At 36.1% G+C, this 18,532-nt stretch overlaps 1 protein-coding gene across 9 annotated transcripts in view; it reads right to left on the reverse strand.

Annotated features, from left to right (window-relative positions):
• The window catches only part of LOC143914766 (uncharacterized), a 228,510-nt gene that overhangs the window by 97,921 nt on the left and 112,057 nt on the right, over nt 1-18,532 (reverse strand). For 5 of the 9 annotated variants that reach the window (XM_077435103.1, XM_077435100.1, XM_077435098.1 and 2 more), the window contains exon 1: nt 1,784-2,390. The exons of 2 other annotated variants lie outside the window; for them this stretch is intronic. The gene's annotated coding sequence lies outside the window, so the exon portion shown is untranslated. Of the gene's footprint in view, nt 1-1,783; nt 2,391-18,532 lie in introns of those variants that run through there. 2 more of the 9 variants (XM_077435097.1, XM_077435102.1) reach the window with 2 other exon arrangements.

The following is an 18,532-nucleotide window of genomic DNA, read 5'->3' on the forward strand; positions in this document are numbered from 1 at the left end:
AGGTTTATGTATCAAAATCAACCACTACTTATATAATACATAATATGGAACAATAAAGTAGCTATGGACCACAGTAGTCGTCCGTCTAAGTACTAAAAACTGGTCATATGAAGGCATCATCTGGAATAAGCTCTATAGTTAAAGTTAAAGGCTCAAGTGTAATAGAAATAGAAACCATATCGAAAATCTTATAGGAATTTGATGTTACAAGTTGAGACAGTTCCATACAAATTTGGCACTATCCCCTCTTCAACAAGCCAAGAAGAAATTACCAGAGATAATCCTTTTCCGAGCAGTTAAAACTTAAATTCGACTTTGGCAAGTCTAACGAACGCTATTCCAAATCTAAATAAGAATAGTTTCGTGGGTGGGTGATGGGGGGTGGGAGGAGGGGTCGGTTAATTATTTAAACCCAACCCACATCGGTCGTTGGGCGAATTTGAGCCGTCTCGTTTCCCTCATCACGGGGGTTAAATGTTGCGGACGGGTGTGATATTATGGCGGCAAACACCGTCGTCATCAGTCCCCCGTGTCAAATAATCCCTTCCGCGCGCTCATCAACCCCAAAATCACCCCTCCGAGCATAAAGTGGCTTTTGATCGAGCTTGCCACCTAATGGTGCGCGCATCCGACTCTGCCATATTTCATGCAACATCCCTTCATTTGGCAACACAATATTACACGCGACACTCGCCACGTTTTCGGGCGGGGTGGTAGTTCACATCCAGGGGGTGGGCGATGCGATAAACACTCGACGATACGGCACGAGCCAATAAATTAATATAGCCCGTGACGTCATCGGATTTGGGCACGTGCGAGCCTCGTATGGAAAATTGATACTTGCAAACAGAAAACACGTGTCGCGGCTCGAAGACCCGATTGCAATGATAAGCCGACACTTGAATAGCTAAGCTTTCAACAACACTGAATCAATGAGTGATGATTTTGAATAATGAAATGTTTCATCCACAAACCAAAGCAATAAGCCTGTCATAGACTTATAATAATATATTACTTTTAATATAACGAACTACATTTGTACGGCACTGAGTCATATCAACAAAATTTTATAACACAATTAGAAGAATTGTGTCACTAGTATACATATAATAAAAAATTCTTTATTTACACTATAAGTTAACTATGTGACAAATATAGTAAATAGTGCGAAAAAAATCGTGTTTCAAGTTATTTATCTTCACAAGTACAATGTTTGCACATACCGAGGGCTTATACCACTATTTATTTAGTAAACAAGATAAAGGAATAGAGCTAAAAAATATCGCTATTTAAAATTTGACTAATACTTTTGAAGGCAGTGCCAAAATTTACGACAAAATAATAGAATTTTTAAAAAGTGAGTTTCAAGTTATTCAACTTCACAAAATTTGAATTGATGCATTGGTATGCACATACTTTTGAATCAAAAATCATTACCTATCTAAATCGTGCAATTTGTATTCGAATTTTCGCTTGGAATGCGGTGCCAAAATTTGCAACTGTTCAATAGTCAAATTCATATTCAAAAATTTGAATAAAAGTATGACATTTACACAATATAGGCGATGACTTTTTTGACACCTCATCTATTTTCAAAATTTGCTTTTGTATTTTTCGACGGTAAAATGTTTGCAGATGATGTCTGTAAGATGACGTACTAGATCTCACTCTTTTTTTTTGGCTTGTGGATTATAATGAGAAAAAAATGTATTCAAGTGTGTGAAAAACGTGATTAAAATTGCAGTCGAGTGTTCAAAAACGCATAAAATGAAACAATGGACACCTCATCCTGGGCTTCCTTGACTTTCGACGACTGTTGCTCCTTAGAAGGTTCCTTTTTATCAGCGGCCGTTGCCGTCGGGGCCGCTACGTCCTTCTGCTTGGAACTCTTCTTCTTACTTTCTTTCTTTTCGGTGCCATCCACATGATTTTTCGGTGATTCTTTCAGCCTCACAATGATAGCAATTTTAGATCACAAAAAGCTTCGCTCTTTCAAACACAAAACGACGACACACTCGCGAGGCGACTTTAATCCAATGGCGAGTCGCACACACACAAAACACAAGATCAAGATCACACACCCCCCACAGAACGAGAGGGGAGGGATTAATGTGACCGCAATTTAGAACCACTGGAGCACAACACAGACGTGGTCTTTCATCGGCGACCACATGGAAAACACACACAGCACACAATAGGTTTCCAATGTGGGGGTCGCGACGCACACAATTGCCGGGGGTTGCGTATCGATTCGTCGGGGGTGGGTCGACTGGGGGGTTGGTAGGGTATCGCGGTGCAACACGGGCTTGCACAAACTGCACTACGTTGCACACCGAAAGCCGACAGACACCGATGGGGCAACCGAACGACTCGACGTCTACACTCCGTCTGGCGGTCGTGGAAGTCGGCGCGCGCACCACTGGTGGGGGAACACTGCTCTCCCCTCTACCCCCGCGGTACACGTCGTGCCGCACCCCCCCTCGACACGCCACTTTCGCGAGGAGGTCCGAAGGGGGGTGACGTTTGCACCACATTTTCGCGAATTTGATCAATGCGTACGATTTGCGAATAAATGCAGTATCTATAAGGCTAGGTTTTCATAAACAAGAAACACCATTGTAATTTCCAATTGGTAATTTTTGCCGGATTTTGCACTGCCGTGTGATAATATTTTCCATAGAACTAGAACGATACATTGGGCTAACCTGTAAATGTAATAATATATGGTCTAATTTATAATAATTCAAAATAAAGAATTTTTTTTTATAAAATCAAGAGGAGATTGAGGGCATTCAATCTTAGTAGCTAATTATGTATGGATCCAATCAAAAAGTTGAATTGAGTATATAAAATCTTACCTAATAACCCGGCATGTGTTGCAATGCCACAATAACGCATAAAATTCCCGTCCCCGTTCCCATTTGTCGGAAAAACACAGGCAGCGAATACATTTGAAATTATTGCGTTGCAATTGACACTCATTCCCGTTTTTCCCGTTTTTGGGTGATTTTTTTTCACGGTAATCTTCCCGGACATGCATACAACAAATCCTGAAAATTCCATCATAATCGGTTCAGTGGTTTAGGAGCCTATACGAGACACACATTCAATTATATATATTTTTTATTCAAAAGAAAAAAACTATTAACACATTTATGTACGGAGGGAGCATTTGGTTTTTTACGAGGCTTATTTTTTCACTATATTCTACATTCTTTCGATCGTTTTGAAACTTTGCCATTTTGCGCGGTTTGGTTAACGATACAAATGTTAATCTACACTAAATAAATTTTTGAAAGGGTTGAGAAATTAAATTTGGTTCTAGCATACGATACCTACAATTTTTTTAGAAAATATAATGATTTTTACATACCTCTTATACAGTTCACATGGTTTTCGTGTAAGTGGTAATTTTTTATATCTCTTATTATATAGATATACATAAATGTGTATGGTTGTATATTTGGTTTTTAGCGTGTGTAGATCGAGTACTATGGAACTACATATACCTAACTGATGTAAAGACGTACAATAAACACTGTCTGATATAATCCACGTTCATCATTAGGAACCCCTTGCATCGTACATGCATGTATTGTATGTGTATGTATATTTATAAAAATCGAGATAACCTAATAATTAAAAAAAAAACGTCCAAAAACTGAAGAATTTTTTACAAAAATGCACCCCAAAATTAAAAATTAATTAAAAGAACGGTTCAAATGTTTAAATGTATCCGTTTATTAAAAATAAATTGTAGGACTTATTCCAATATTCTATAATCTAGATTTTGTTTGAAATCGAGTTTGAAATTATACAAACAAAATATCTACAAGTCTTTGGTACATCAAACATATAGTACAAAGTTTTCCGATTTGTCACAGTTCTATGACAAATCCAGACTGATTAAAATTAATATTTATTCTTCTTATCCTTAAGCCTTCACCTAAAATTAGATCAACGACTTAAAGATTAAGATTCCTCGAGTAAAACATGATCATCTTTTAGTACTACCGAAACCCTGTTGCTTTGAAAACACGAACCACAACTTAAGCAACAGCATACACTTAAATTCATGAATTTGGTTAGTACTACAAACAAAGCCACCCAAAAAACGTTACATATAAATCCAAATAAAATTACTTCAAAGACGAATTCAAAGGAGAAAGACTGAACAATGGCGTACATAAATATGATAAGGGAGACGACACTTTAATCAGAGGGATCTCTTCGTTGTGATATTATTGAACCAAGTTTCGGTTTCAATCCGGTAGCCACGACGAGAATTGTTTTAAGTGCGACCCAGCAGAGCGTTAACGAGCCGAGCCCCGGTATATAGGTATATAATTGATGCCCTCGTGCTGTATCATAATAAAGAGCGTTAAAAATAATTAAACATCTTATGGCGGCTTTATTGAGTGCCGCCTGCCAACGCAGTGCCGCCTGGGGCGGGAGCTTCGCCTCGGCGCGGCCCTGCATCGCGACGCATCGTATGATATTTTCCGCTAGAGACGAATCGTGTAAAAAATGGTATCTCGTGTATTGAATAAGATAAACGATATTTCTGTGTACAACAGCAACATCAACACGGCATGATGAATCAATTCGGTAGAACAGATGTTTTATAAGCGTTTCGTTCCGACCGGGTCTAATCTAACTTGTCTATCTGGGTATAATTGTTTTAATGCTCGGTCGATCGTGCCGTTTTCATTGTTGGTTATTATGTTTTTTTTTATTTGTTTCGTGTCGTATTCGCTTCAAAGTGAATTAGATAATTTATCGGTCGTGGAAGCTGTTTGTAGATTGTAGAAAAACAGGTGGAGTGGGTATTGCGTTAAGTGGCGTGACCGCAGTTGTGACAAAATGGGGTTTGAAAAAAAATTGAATTTAATGTGACAAATTAATTAAAAAATATGCAAAATTAATCAAACCCACATGAATAATGTTTTGACAATTCATGTAAATATATTTCGTAGAATTCAGAAATGGTTTATATTGCACGCCTGTTAAATTTTATTAATTTGCATTTGAATTGAATATAAAAAATCACTTCTGCGGATTCAAAGCCAAAATTTAATGCTTCTTCATCACTTTCTACTATTATACATAATATAAATAATCTAAAATATACAATTGGTACAAATAAAAAAATGGCATCAATCGTTACTGATCGGGCAATCTAAAGGTAAGAAATAATTTTTAATTATGTATGTACGAACATACATAGTATACGTACATAAATCAGATTTTTTTTAGATCTAAGTAAAATAAACGGAAAATTGAAGAAATAATGATAAAAGAAATCATTATATAATTATTTAGCAAAAAATGCACCGAAAAGACACGTAAAATGTACTTGCTATCGCATTAACCTCCCACTCTACCCACTATGGCCAATTACCTTTCGCTTCAATTTCGCATTGCACTTTGGTCAAGAAATACATTGTTCGTGCGTATAGCGGTCCTTAGGATTTGACTTTCACTTTTTGTTAGTTTTGATTTTGTTTCGTATTTTAAAATACTTACATTTTAAGTTGTTCATATTATTAATTTATTTGTGTAATACGTATATATTTTGTCGTAATGGACTTTGCGCCGTTCATTCTTCATTTTTCGCCGTGCTTTGTTCATTTTTTATGATGAACCTTTTTTATGCTCTCTGGCTTTGTAGTTTCCTGGAAAATAGACCCAAAACGCCCTGTCTCCTGGAAAAAGCACGCTTCCGGTCCTACCTCTAGTTTGCACTTTGCACATTGCACGAATGCGACAACATGTTTGGTTCTCGGAAGTCACGCTAAATCCATCTCCAGCTACACCACTGCCTCCAACATTCGACGGCGCACACTTCGTTAAGTCTCAAAACATCGGCGAATTTTACGAGCATTTGTTAAGAGCCGATCAACCAATAGAGCGAAACTTTTGAAATTGATTTATGACCGCGGTGGAATGGGTTACGTGATGGTTTGACTTTTTTTTAATGACACGCCAGGTAAAAGTTATGCTTTATTATGTTACACGCCCGTGAATCGGCCAATAAAAAAAGGCGTTTAACGTTTTATTGGGTCGTTAAACGTGCACTAGCAAAAACCCACTTTGGCCGACGATCAAATTTATCGCTTATAGACGAACAACGACTAAATAAAATAAAATAAAAATAATAGACACGACTATTATGTTATGTATTTGTACGGCAAAAACATATTGTTTTTATTTTTGTTCGAATTTTTACCGCTGAATGGCTCCGCATTCAATTGCAATAATTGAACGATACAAATTGCAAAACGTGTATAAATAATTTATGTAGCCGCGTTTTTCACACATACACGGCGAATGCATATTGCAATCGGATGAGTGGAGTGAGTCGTAAAAAATTAAACATTCAAACGAGTGCAGTTGCACTCGGACGATACCTTTATACACATACGCTATACACAGACATACATACGAATGTTTCCAATAAGGCGAATGCGAATTTCAATTATGCCGTCTCTCCGATGCGGCGCGTTGATATCTCTCGAAGAATCGCCTCATAAATTATTTATATTGAATTTACACGCCTCATTCGCGAAATGCGTCCAAAGACAACTAAGCAAAACTAAGGAGGGAAAGAACAAAATGCACATAAATCGCTCGACGAGCCGTTTACGTTCGCGTCAGGGCTTCTCGACTTTTATGCTCGAGAATTTCATTTTATAATACATGTATGTACTTGTGTGCTTGTCAAGCTGCGTGATTGATTTTGCATTCGGTAAAAAATGACTCGTATAATAAAATCGCAAACGCTGTTTATTGTGCAGTCTGCCTCGAGACACCATTAATTTCGGTTGTAAAACAAGATCCTTCGACAAATTAACTACCGATACTTAAAGCCTTGTCAAATAAATACGTGTGTACATGTCAATCCGTTTTTGTATCGTATTTTATATAAATAAAATTGTATCTAAAACTTTTGAACAAAAAAATTGGAGTATGACAAATCTCTTGTTCCATTTCTGACACCTAATATAAGTGTGATTAAATTTCAGAATTTATTAACTTAACAGACCGAATCTATCCTAACAACTTTTATCTAAGAATAAATGTACATTATATACATGTGTGTATTACATTACGGTCAATGTGATAAACCATTTATTATTAATAGCCGGTTGATGAGATTAATCAGATTAGAAAAGGGGTTGAGTTTGGTTAATTATTAAAAAAAGTTATCTTAGCATTATGTTGGTGAGAAAATTTAACTTTGAGACTACGTCTGTTCTCTGACTATAAGAAAATGTACATACATACATACATATATATACATATATATATATATATATATATATATATATATATATATATATATTTTATTTATTTATTTAATATACTTGGGGGAGGCGGCAAAGCCGATAGGCCCAAGGGGTTTGAATAAACATAATTTTACAAATTATACATATATGCAATAAAAAAATGAGAAAAATTAAAATACATTAAAAAAAAAAACAATATTAAAATAAAATAAAATAAGAGAAGAAAAAAAAATATAAAATAAATAAACAAAAAAAGATAAAAATACAGAAATATGATTATGGGAAAGAAGAATCACAAAAATCCTTTGGTTTTAAAAAAAGTATCAAGTTTATTCTTAAAAATATTAATATTAATAGAGGTTACTAAATCGTTGGGAAGACTATTCCAAACTGAAACCACTCTGTTAGAAAAGAATGTATCTCTGATCAATTTATTAGATAATATATATATACAATTTATTAGATAAGATATATATATATATATATATATATATATATATATATATGTATATATATATATATGTATATATATGTATATATATATGTATATATATATATATATATATATATATATATATATATATATATATATATATATATATATATATATATATATATATATATATATATATATATATATATATATATATATTAATTTTATAACAAATTTCGAACATTTTCATTAGTATATATTTAAAAAAATTGTCAAAGAGTAGTAATCATCGCCTAAATCCCAGTTGGATTCGAATCCTGAAAATCTTATTGTACATGCACTCGACAACCCTGCTAGTAATGCTAATTTCAGATTTAAAATCATTAAAAAAATGGGATTCTCGGTCCAATTTTAACTTATGTTTTAAACACAGTTTTAAATTATGCATTCCCAAAAAGAATATTAAGAACATAATTGCAAGTAAATTTAAGTAACGGCCAATCAGCAACATAGCCCAATGGTTGTTAGTGTATGATTCTATCAATTAAGGGTTCATGGGTTTTACCCCTGATCCGTATGTATGTTTCCTATCAGGGTTTGCTAATTTATCTAATTTCATTGTTGAAACGGTTCCAAACAAATAAGCATTTGTCACAATTATTTCAAATTTATAATAATAATATTATAAATTTATATAAAGTATAAATTTGGCCGCAGGTGTCGCCTTGGGACTAAACCCGTAATAGCACCATAGTAAATATAAAATTAAATACTTTTGAGACACCGCGCGTACTATCCCTGTCGTCAAATCCGCCCCGATACGCCAAAGTGGTGCAAAATGAATAACGACAAACCGAATTGAACCAATCGTCCGTTTTTTGGACAAGTTGTAAGAAGCGATAAAAGCAGACGCCGATTGTAAAGTGGTTTTCGAACGAACGGCTTCTCTCGGCTTATCCGCGATCAATGCGAACGGAGAGGTTTAAATTAACCGCGAAACCGGCCGGCAACTGTCCACCTTCCTTCCCATTGCTGCATTATTCATTTTCTCAGACGGCAGCAGGAGGAGGAGGAGGAGGAGGAGGAAGGGGAGGGAGCGAAGCTGAATACCGGCTGGTTAGGCCGGCAATCGGATCTACCCGCTCGGTCGGCAATAAAAATTCCCCGGCAACAAGAAGCCGGGAAGCCGGTGGCGGGTCGGCCTTCCCGGGAACGCCGGTAATGTGTACGACAGCAAATTACAACGAAACAAAAAAAATAAAAATACCCCGATAAAATAAAAAGACGGAGACAAACGCCTCCGGCGCGGCGAGGGTTAAAAAAACAAGACGTAATGAAGCGAGCGCGCGCCAAGTGATGATGCTCGAATTGATTATATCAATCGAGCGTGGAAAACGACTCCAATTCGAATGTATGCATATATATGTATATTTATGGCTCGTGGACTTTATATTTATTTATTTATTATTTTATAATAATAATAACAATTATATGAGCAATGTCACCTGACAGGTTGCCCCAAAGCGTCACACCAGTCTTACAAAAAAAGAAAATAACAATAAAAATTACCAATCATTCATCTTATTCAAATAGACTAGAGTTGAATCTCATGAAACTGACCAGCTCATCAACATGACAATTGAACAGGTCCAAATGTTTATATATCACATTAAGGAACCGGAAAGCCTTTACAAGAGACGAGTTATTGAAAGCAGACGTTTTCGCAGGAATAGGTTGGAAAAGTAAATGATGACGCAAAGCTCTACCACATTCAGGCGCAGAAAATTTAAATTCCAATAAAATCGAATGGTTGTCAATTCTTCCCTTTAATACGCCAAAGAAATATTTGGAAATGGCAATAATTCATTAATTCATTATTGCCATTAATTATATAGGCGGGTTCTTCAATGGAACGTACATGTATATATATAATACAGAGCTGTGGAGTCGCAATCGTTGAAAATCAAACGCTTTTTATTACTAAATAATTGAATAACTGACTAACAGTGACTCGCCAATACACGAGACAGATCTGAGGCTGCGTTTTTAAAGGCTTTACTCTGTTAGTTCCATAAAATCCCTGCCCGTCAAAAATTTGTGATTTTGAACCACTTCCACTTTTTAGATCGCTTTGATATTTTACCGACATACGGGGGGGGGTTAGCTAACATTGAAGAAAGCTAATTTGTTTATTTTCATATGTATAAGAAACAGTGATATTACAGTATAATCTAACGCATCACTGTGACCAGACATACATATAAGCATAATACAATAAAGCCTTTAATATTATATATATAAAAGAGGACACCTATAATGGGAGGTACCATTTCCGGTCAACTTAAAAATTTGAAAAAAAATTTACGTCGTATCGATAAGAATTTCAGTAACCGATACTAAGTTTCAGTTCGATAGGACTAACGGTGATAAAAAAAAATACACACACACAATTTTTTTCTAGATCATGAAAACGTGATCGATTATGAGTTCAAATCAGTCTCGAATTTTCGCATGATCACAAAACTTCGTCTATTGTTACTACGTACATAGATAAAGTAAAAATTTGCGAGACATCTATAGGTACATATGTAATACTCGTAGGTAATACATTTTTGAAATCATATTCAACACAGATTACCTGAACACAATCTGCTTTAGATCGTCGACTTTAGATAGTCTTATATACTCCAGGGCGTCACTACAGCTGTGACGAATGTAAAAGGGAGCCCTCGTATCTAATATATTATTTCGAAAGAGATTTTGTAACTATGTAAGGTTTGGGTGGGAGCATCGAAAACAAATCAAAGTTTCTATGACGACGATATCGATATCGTTGAATATTATTTTTTTCGATTCAAATAAATTCAATAAAAAAAAAACAAATTAATGTTTACTATTACATTAGCCATTTTTAAGCGTTATATATCACAAATACCGAGCGACGCCTGGTAAAACCACTAGTAATGTATAATTTGGATTCGAATTTATAATACACACGTGTTACATATATTGGCAAGTACATATATTCAATTTGCAATATGTCAGTTCAGGAGGTCCAACTTTAAGAAATTTCATAGTACTTAAACTAAGTTTGATAGTAAAAAATTGTCGCGTACACAGATAAGATCTTATTGGAGGGATCAAATAGTAATCTCGTTCACATATCAAATTCATGTCATTATAAAATGATATCAGTTATGAACAGATTTCGCTCGTAAAGTGTCGTCGTTAAAAATAACATGTAAAACGTGCCTCGACTCCGCCGACGGGTGACTTATCGACTCTCGGGTGCATAAAACTTGCGGTTGCGGTTTGGATTTCCGATTATATATACACATATATTCGTACTCACTCATGCTTTTCCTTTTTTCTTCTTTCTTCACTCCACTTTATCGGAGCATAAGTAAGAAGTTGAAATGACGACATATAAATACGGTGCACGTAGCGGCCGCTCCGTCGAGAGAGGGACTTGCAATGCCGAGAGCCCCACAACCTACACATATAATACGTATGCACTTGGGCAAGTGCAACGATAATAATGCAAATCGGCTTCAAAGCCACGTTTACAATGTACTGCGTGTTTGTTGCACATACATACACTCCACAGCCTAATTGACTGTGTACAGTAAACATTTCAAATGCAAAAGGAAAACAATAAAAATTCAACTGCATTTGCAAATACAACTTATACTCCTACGATAAATAAAATCAAACAAAGCGAATTATTCAAGCAGAGAGTGAGCGTGCCGAGATTTAATACGTCTGCGCCTCATTTAGAGCCGCGATAAAACAGAATTTGCAAATCTTGAAAGAGGATCGTAAACATGCGAAACGAAGCAGGGATAGTTAAGAAGTATGATGCACATCAAAATTCAACATACGCACGTACAAAAATATATCTAGATGGCATTGAGTTCATATTGTAGTTGAAATGCATGTTTTATTATGCTCCTAGTGTGTACCACTAATTGTTAATGAGTGTAACGACAAAACAAACAGAGAACACAATGGGACGTGTACATATTTATGAGGGAAAGCGGGAGTGTGTGCCTTTTGTTGGCACTGCTGTGACGATCCACATTACATACTGAAAGACAACTGAACTGCATTCTGAAACACACGATGCTGTAGAGATAGATGATCTGATCAACACGGACGCATACGTAAAATGTCACTTTGTCAAGTAACGAAAGAAGCAAGCTAGCGAAATGCGACGAGAACGTGACCTGAAACTGCAAAGGTGACAAACAAATTTATATATTTATATTTTCAACCTTTACTTTTCGGTACTAGTTTTGAGTTATCGAAACAAACTGACAAATTCCAACTCCTTATAGTCCTGTAGAGGTCATAGGAGCACTTGAGATAAGTATCTAATTATGTATATACAATATTTTATTGGATAGCTGCAGTGTAAACATAAGTGGCACTTGACCGACAAAACCAATGTTTTTTTAGCAAAATAAATAATGCATTGCATCACTAGAAAAATAAAAGATTATTCAGGGATAGAGAACACATAACTAGTCTTTTGGAATTACCACTCAGTGGTAGTATGAATCAGTGGCGTGCCGTGGAAATCTCTCTGTTTAGAACAGGATGCAAGGAGACGTAACCATGTTCTCTTGTATCCTGCTCTCGCACACGTAAGTAAGGCTGTGTAACAAAAACACAGATATTTCTTCGGTACGCCACTAGTACATATGTGTATATCAAAATGTTTTGGCTGTTCATAAAAATTAACAAGGCTCCGATTAAGTTTGAATGAGACCACTTATAGTGGTCATAACTAGACGTAGGACCGGAAGCGTGCCGTTTATTGTTCGATTGTTGTAAATGCTTTGTAAAAAAGGTTCGACAAACCTTTAACAATGCATTTACAACATTTGAGCAATACACGGCCCCCTCAGGGTCCGGGCTTTAGTCCCATAACTAAGGATAGGCGCGATCGTGCTATTTTCCAGGAAAGAGGGCAAAGTACAAAGCTAGAGAGCAAAAAATAAAGGTTAACCATAGAAATTGACAATGGTGAGCCCATTTTTACATGCTGGCGCCGATCTGTAGTCATAGCTATAGGGACATATCATATATAAAGATCTGATCTAAAATAATGCTCTATTTAAGGAATTAAAAATACAACTAAATAAAATGTGTTACAGTGAATCTGTATTCCCGGGTGAAATTATACTTTCACTAATAGAAGAACACTTTCGCCAACTCAGTCGGTGAAAGCATATCACACAAATCAGGACATTGAAAACATGCCGTCAACTTGAATGCTAGATCATAACAGCACCAATTGGAAGAAAGGACTGAGGAATGTCCAATTTATGAAAAACAATGGCATTCCATTTTGAAACCAAACGGTCTGTATTTGGACAAACTGCAAAAGTTGCTCCAACGTCATAAAATTTTCCTTCAGGTGTAATTTAACATTTTTACACTGAAGAATATCGAAAAACTTTTTTTTTAAGGTAGAAGAAGACACAACACTAACAACGCCAAAGTTAGCTATTATGAAATAACTTTAACATAATTAATCCATTGAGACATCTATGGATTTAGATTTGTACATACTTTTTACAAATTGCACATACAATAAATACAGAAGATTTGCGACAGCAGGAAAGACGATTTTTTGCCAATTTTGAGGAACCGTTTCAACAACGATCAGATAAAATTGGAAACCTCTGATAAGAAACGAACGATTTGGAGTCACAAATACACCCAAATCTAACCAGCAGTATAGCGGATCGAACCCACTGATCACTTGGTGCTAAACATACACGCTACCATTGAGCCACACTGCTGGCTAATATATGTCGGTATGTAGATCAGATATAAATAAGAGAATTTTAATAATGTCTATATATATATAAATAATGACGAGGCAAAAGGAAAACATGTAACAACACATATACCTATTCTGAACGGCTGCCTGTGTTGAAACAACACACATTGAAAACATACATAACATAGCATAAAAGTTCCAGCCCGAGCTCTTGTTATAGAACAGTTCTATAAACAGCAATTGGATATTGGTTCAAGTCTGGATAATTGCGGACAACAGAGGGGGGGGGGTCAGATGGTAACACGCAGAGTTTAAGAGGCGCCACACCTCGCCAATTGTGCAGCACCACCTCAACGGTCGTGACCCACCCACCGGCTGCTGGAAGCGACCGCACACGCCCGGTCCAGGGCAACTTTCTCGATATTTCGCTCTCGTACGAGAGAGCCGGCCTCGATTGAGGAGTCGTGATCGTCGGGTACTACACCGAGGTAATAATACGGCGGTATTACCTACCGCCCGCCCCCACAATCGACCCTAAACGGTGTAAACATCTGTTGCGAACCGCCTCGCGAAACGGCCGTTGTGTACGTTTTATCGTGCATGTTATGATTTTTTTTATTCTTCGAGGAAAAATAAATTGAAACAAAAAAAAAAAAAACGAGGAGAGAAAATTGGCGGGTTGAATATCCCTGTACGGCGTTTTGGAGTCGAGTGCAGAAAGCGCCTCACTACCGCATTGGCACTCAAAGCTCCAGCAAATCGCAGTGGATTGCATCTTCGCGCTCTACCCTCCCTACGCCCCCCCCCCCCCCCCCTACCTCTCTCCTTAACCCGAGTTCAAATATTGGAGAAACTGCCGTATTTGCAAATATTCGAATTGAAAATTTCACATAAAAGTCGTTTGGTTTTCAGACGTGTATAAGATTTTTCATTCAAATGAATTCAATATTAAGTGATAGAAAGCTAGGGTTGGCAAAATGCATTCTTGCATTTTGAATGGTACGAAATGTAAATAAAACGACATTTAGATCACGAAACAACGATTGCTGTAAAGCTTTGAATCTACCTCTAAATTGCACAATAATTATCTAGAAATATAAATGTAATTGAATAATGACTATTTGTACGGTCAAATTATCCCACTTCTGACACTATTAGAAATATTATTATAAATAGTAAAAAAATTACAAAAAGACCACGAAAAAAATTAAACATGTAAAACACGGTAAATAAAATTAAACATTTAAATACTTTAAACCAAATTAAACACATCAAACACTTTAAAACAAATTAAAGCTAGACGCATAAGCAAACTCAAACTTTAAAGGCGAATCCTCACACTGTAGGGGGTCGACCGGGTGTGCACATATCCGAGTCGGCCATATTGTACGTGCAAAAATGGGATTAATGTCTTACTTGACGTCAAAATTTTCAAAGCTAGCAAAACCATCCAACTTCATATATTGATGCTAAATCAGCTGAAAAAGTTTATCGTATACTTAATTGTCACAATTTGACTTCGCATTAAAGGCGAAGCCAAACAAGTAGAAAGAACAAGTAATAATTTTTAGGATATAAATAAGGCAACACGCCGAGTGTAATAAACTGATAATACTACTCGCAAAATCTTTATTTGATTAACTATAAACTGATAATACTACTCGCAAAATCTTTATTTGATTAACTAAATGAACATGATACAATTTATTAAAGTGAGTCACAATTGGCATATGATCAAGATAAGTTAAGCATTCTTATATAATATAATACTAACAAAAAAAAACCTTGTTAAAATCAAAGTACTCCATAACACCAACAAAAAAAGGAGCACTTTGTTATTCTCATCCGATCTTGAAAGGAGATATATTGCCGAAAGTTTAGAAGTCGTCAAACTATAAATAGTGGCCCCCCACAAAGAGTAGGTTTAACGGCATAAATGCGCGCATAAGCGGAAAAAGCAGAATTGATACGGAAAGCGGTTGGCATCCGACAGCACAACGTTTGGGGGAGCGGGTGTAGGGGGTGGTGGGTGGTGGAGGGTGGTTATCGAGTGGTCGTGAGTGCCGGACGGGCCGGATCGCCGGTTATTTCCTCAGGAATCTGGCCGCATAACGAGTCTCCGGTTGCGGCCCGCTCGACACTACCCCACCACACCCACCCACACACAACCACCCGCGAACCAACCCCCGTCGAAGAAAAATAAAAACCGAATCAAATTAAACCAACATTTACCCGAGCGCGCGCATACGACAGGACAATGAAAATGTACTTTTGAAAATCCAAAAAGAGCTGCGAGTCACGAAATTTCGTCGGGTTTATGCAAACCCATAAAATAAACCATTGTTAGGAGGGGGGGGGGGGACCCTCCGGTGAGTAACCCTCCTCGCTCGAGCCGGCCGGCTTCTTGGGTGGGTTCTGTATGTGGAGAGAGATACCAGCCAAACGTACAATTGAGTCCAAAAAGAAGATATGAACGCTGATTTGCGAGCGGATTGTGCGATTGCCAATGCACTTGTGCACGACTACGTGCATCGCGTATACGTGTGTATGTAAACAAACGACAAAAATAAATAACATTAAGCGAGTGAAATTGTAATACACTATATATATGTATGCACATACATACATATGTACGGTCGGTATCAAAATTAAATATTTGAGTAAATATGCGGTTTGGTAAACGTGCGTCGGGATTTGCTCGCCACTTCCACAAATTCGCGCTGAATTATTAAACCCAACTTCATCAAAGTTCGGTTACGTGAGCTCCCCATATAAACTACATCGCTAAACTCGCAACTATAAATACACACATTATAAAATCATATGCTTTTGATTTAGCCGTGAATAAGTCAACGGTTTCCACTTTGATTATAAACTTCAAATTGTTTAATCGCACGACAGAAATTTGTATATATTATTAAATATGTATATTTCAAGCAGTGAACCTAATATTGAAAGAATATTTACGATTAAGTTAATCAGAATCCGGCGACAGATGGGCACTACTAGAGATATTCAAATTTTACAACTGATGTACATACATATTATAAATTTTAATTATAAATTAAGAAATATATATTTACCATGGTGCCATTACGGGTTTCCCCAAGGCGACACCTATAGCCAAATTCGTATATATGAACTAAAGTCGAACCGATCTAGCATGAGACACGTAAAATTTACATGCTATCGCATTCACCGCCCACTCGATCCGCGATGGCCAATTACAATTCGTTTCTGTTTCCATTGCATTTTGGTCAAGAAATTGTACAATTTGACTTTTATTTTTTATTAGTTTTGAGTTTTAATATACATATCCGATGTAGCGTGAGCCAAGAACCGAGCATGCTGTCGCATTTGTGCAATGTGTTGTAACATTGTAAGGACGTAAAATAATTTCTTCATTTATTTTTTTAATTATTTCTTATGTAACTATATAATATTATTACAAAATAATTCAATGCAAGGCCTTTAATAATATTACTATAAGTTTTGCCGTCCATAGCACGATGTTGACAAAACATAAATTGGCAAACTCTGATAGAAAATGATCGGTCACATAGGTATATACAAGGTACGAGTAGCAACACCGGTCAGGGATCGAACCCATGACCCCTCAGTTGTTGATATTATACGCTAACCACTCAGCTATGTATGGATGTATGTACTACGATTAAGGGATTTAATTAACCTTCCAGGTATATTTATAATTATCCTGAACAGATTGAATATATATCTTTTAGTTGGATATAACTTACTGTGAATTTCATGTACGTAAAAAGTGAATACCATCAAAAAGAGCAACGATTTTAATGAATTGAATTTCTTAAAACAAGTTCTTAGTAGTAAAATATTCAGAAATTCAATTTGATATACACCGAAAAGATAAATAAGGCGAAAATCTCACATGAAATATACGCCCGAGGAACACCGAAGAAAAATTGCAAGACAAATATTCATCTGAATATAAATCAGTTATTCTCCATTGTCGGGGACGAACGCGCGGAGACAGAGAGAAAAAGAGCGATAGCAGGGGAAATTCGACACAAAAAACAGACAGTTATTAAAACTTTTACATTAGAGTTGTGAATAATAAAACGGACGACGAGGGGATCCGAGATTAAGCAAAGCCTGTGCAGCGAACGGGATTCCGGTGAATATTTTAAATCCGATTTCGGCAAAAGAAATTAACTCGGCCGGGAGAAAAGCATCCTCTCTCTCTCTATCTACATATCTATATATAATATACATACACTGTGTGTGTGTATGTGTGAATATAAAAAAAACGCACCGCACCGGTCGGGAAAATTCGGAAAATCCAACGACCCAAGGGGCGATCCGATCCCATTTTCCGGTGCACACGTAATTACGGTTTTTATCGTGTGTAACAAATGGAAATGGAAACACACACACACACAATTAGCGCATTATTAATTTCGGGTACTTAAATCAGAGCGACGGCGTGGAAATAACGTTCCCGTTTAATTGTCAGCTTTTTTTTTGACGGTCGCTAATAAATATAATTAGAAAAATGGTTTATCATGCCGCGATTTTATTTCGGTGTTATAAAACGTTATGAATCTAGCACGTGAAGTGAAATAATAATAAAGTACGTAATAATATACGATACGATGAATTGGTTGCTTGGGAAACGGATGAATTTTATATGCAGCAGTAAAATTCTCATAATATAATATATGTACTTATATTATACTTCGTATTAGTTTATAGTACTTATATAAACATAAATGAACTAGTTGAAAATGGTATGTGTATTTGAAATTGGATGATTAATAAAATTGAAATATTTATTTTAACTTTTCAAGGCTTCATAAATGTTTTTTTTTTTTTTTTGGAGCTATTGTTTTGAAGTTTCTGGTTAAATATATATTTTAATATTTTCGTAGGCTTCCATTTTATTTGAATTAATTATTGTTACTAACTAAAATTTCAAAACTCCGATTTCGACATTTCTATCTCAATAACTGAAGCCTCGACCAACTTTATTATAAGTAATTA

The sequence above is a fragment of the Arctopsyche grandis genome, chromosome 7 (genome assembly GCF_051622035.1).
Source record: "Arctopsyche grandis isolate Sample6627 chromosome 7, ASM5162203v2, whole genome shotgun sequence".
In the NCBI taxonomy this organism is placed as follows: domain Eukaryota; kingdom Metazoa; phylum Arthropoda; class Insecta; order Trichoptera; family Hydropsychidae; genus Arctopsyche; species Arctopsyche grandis.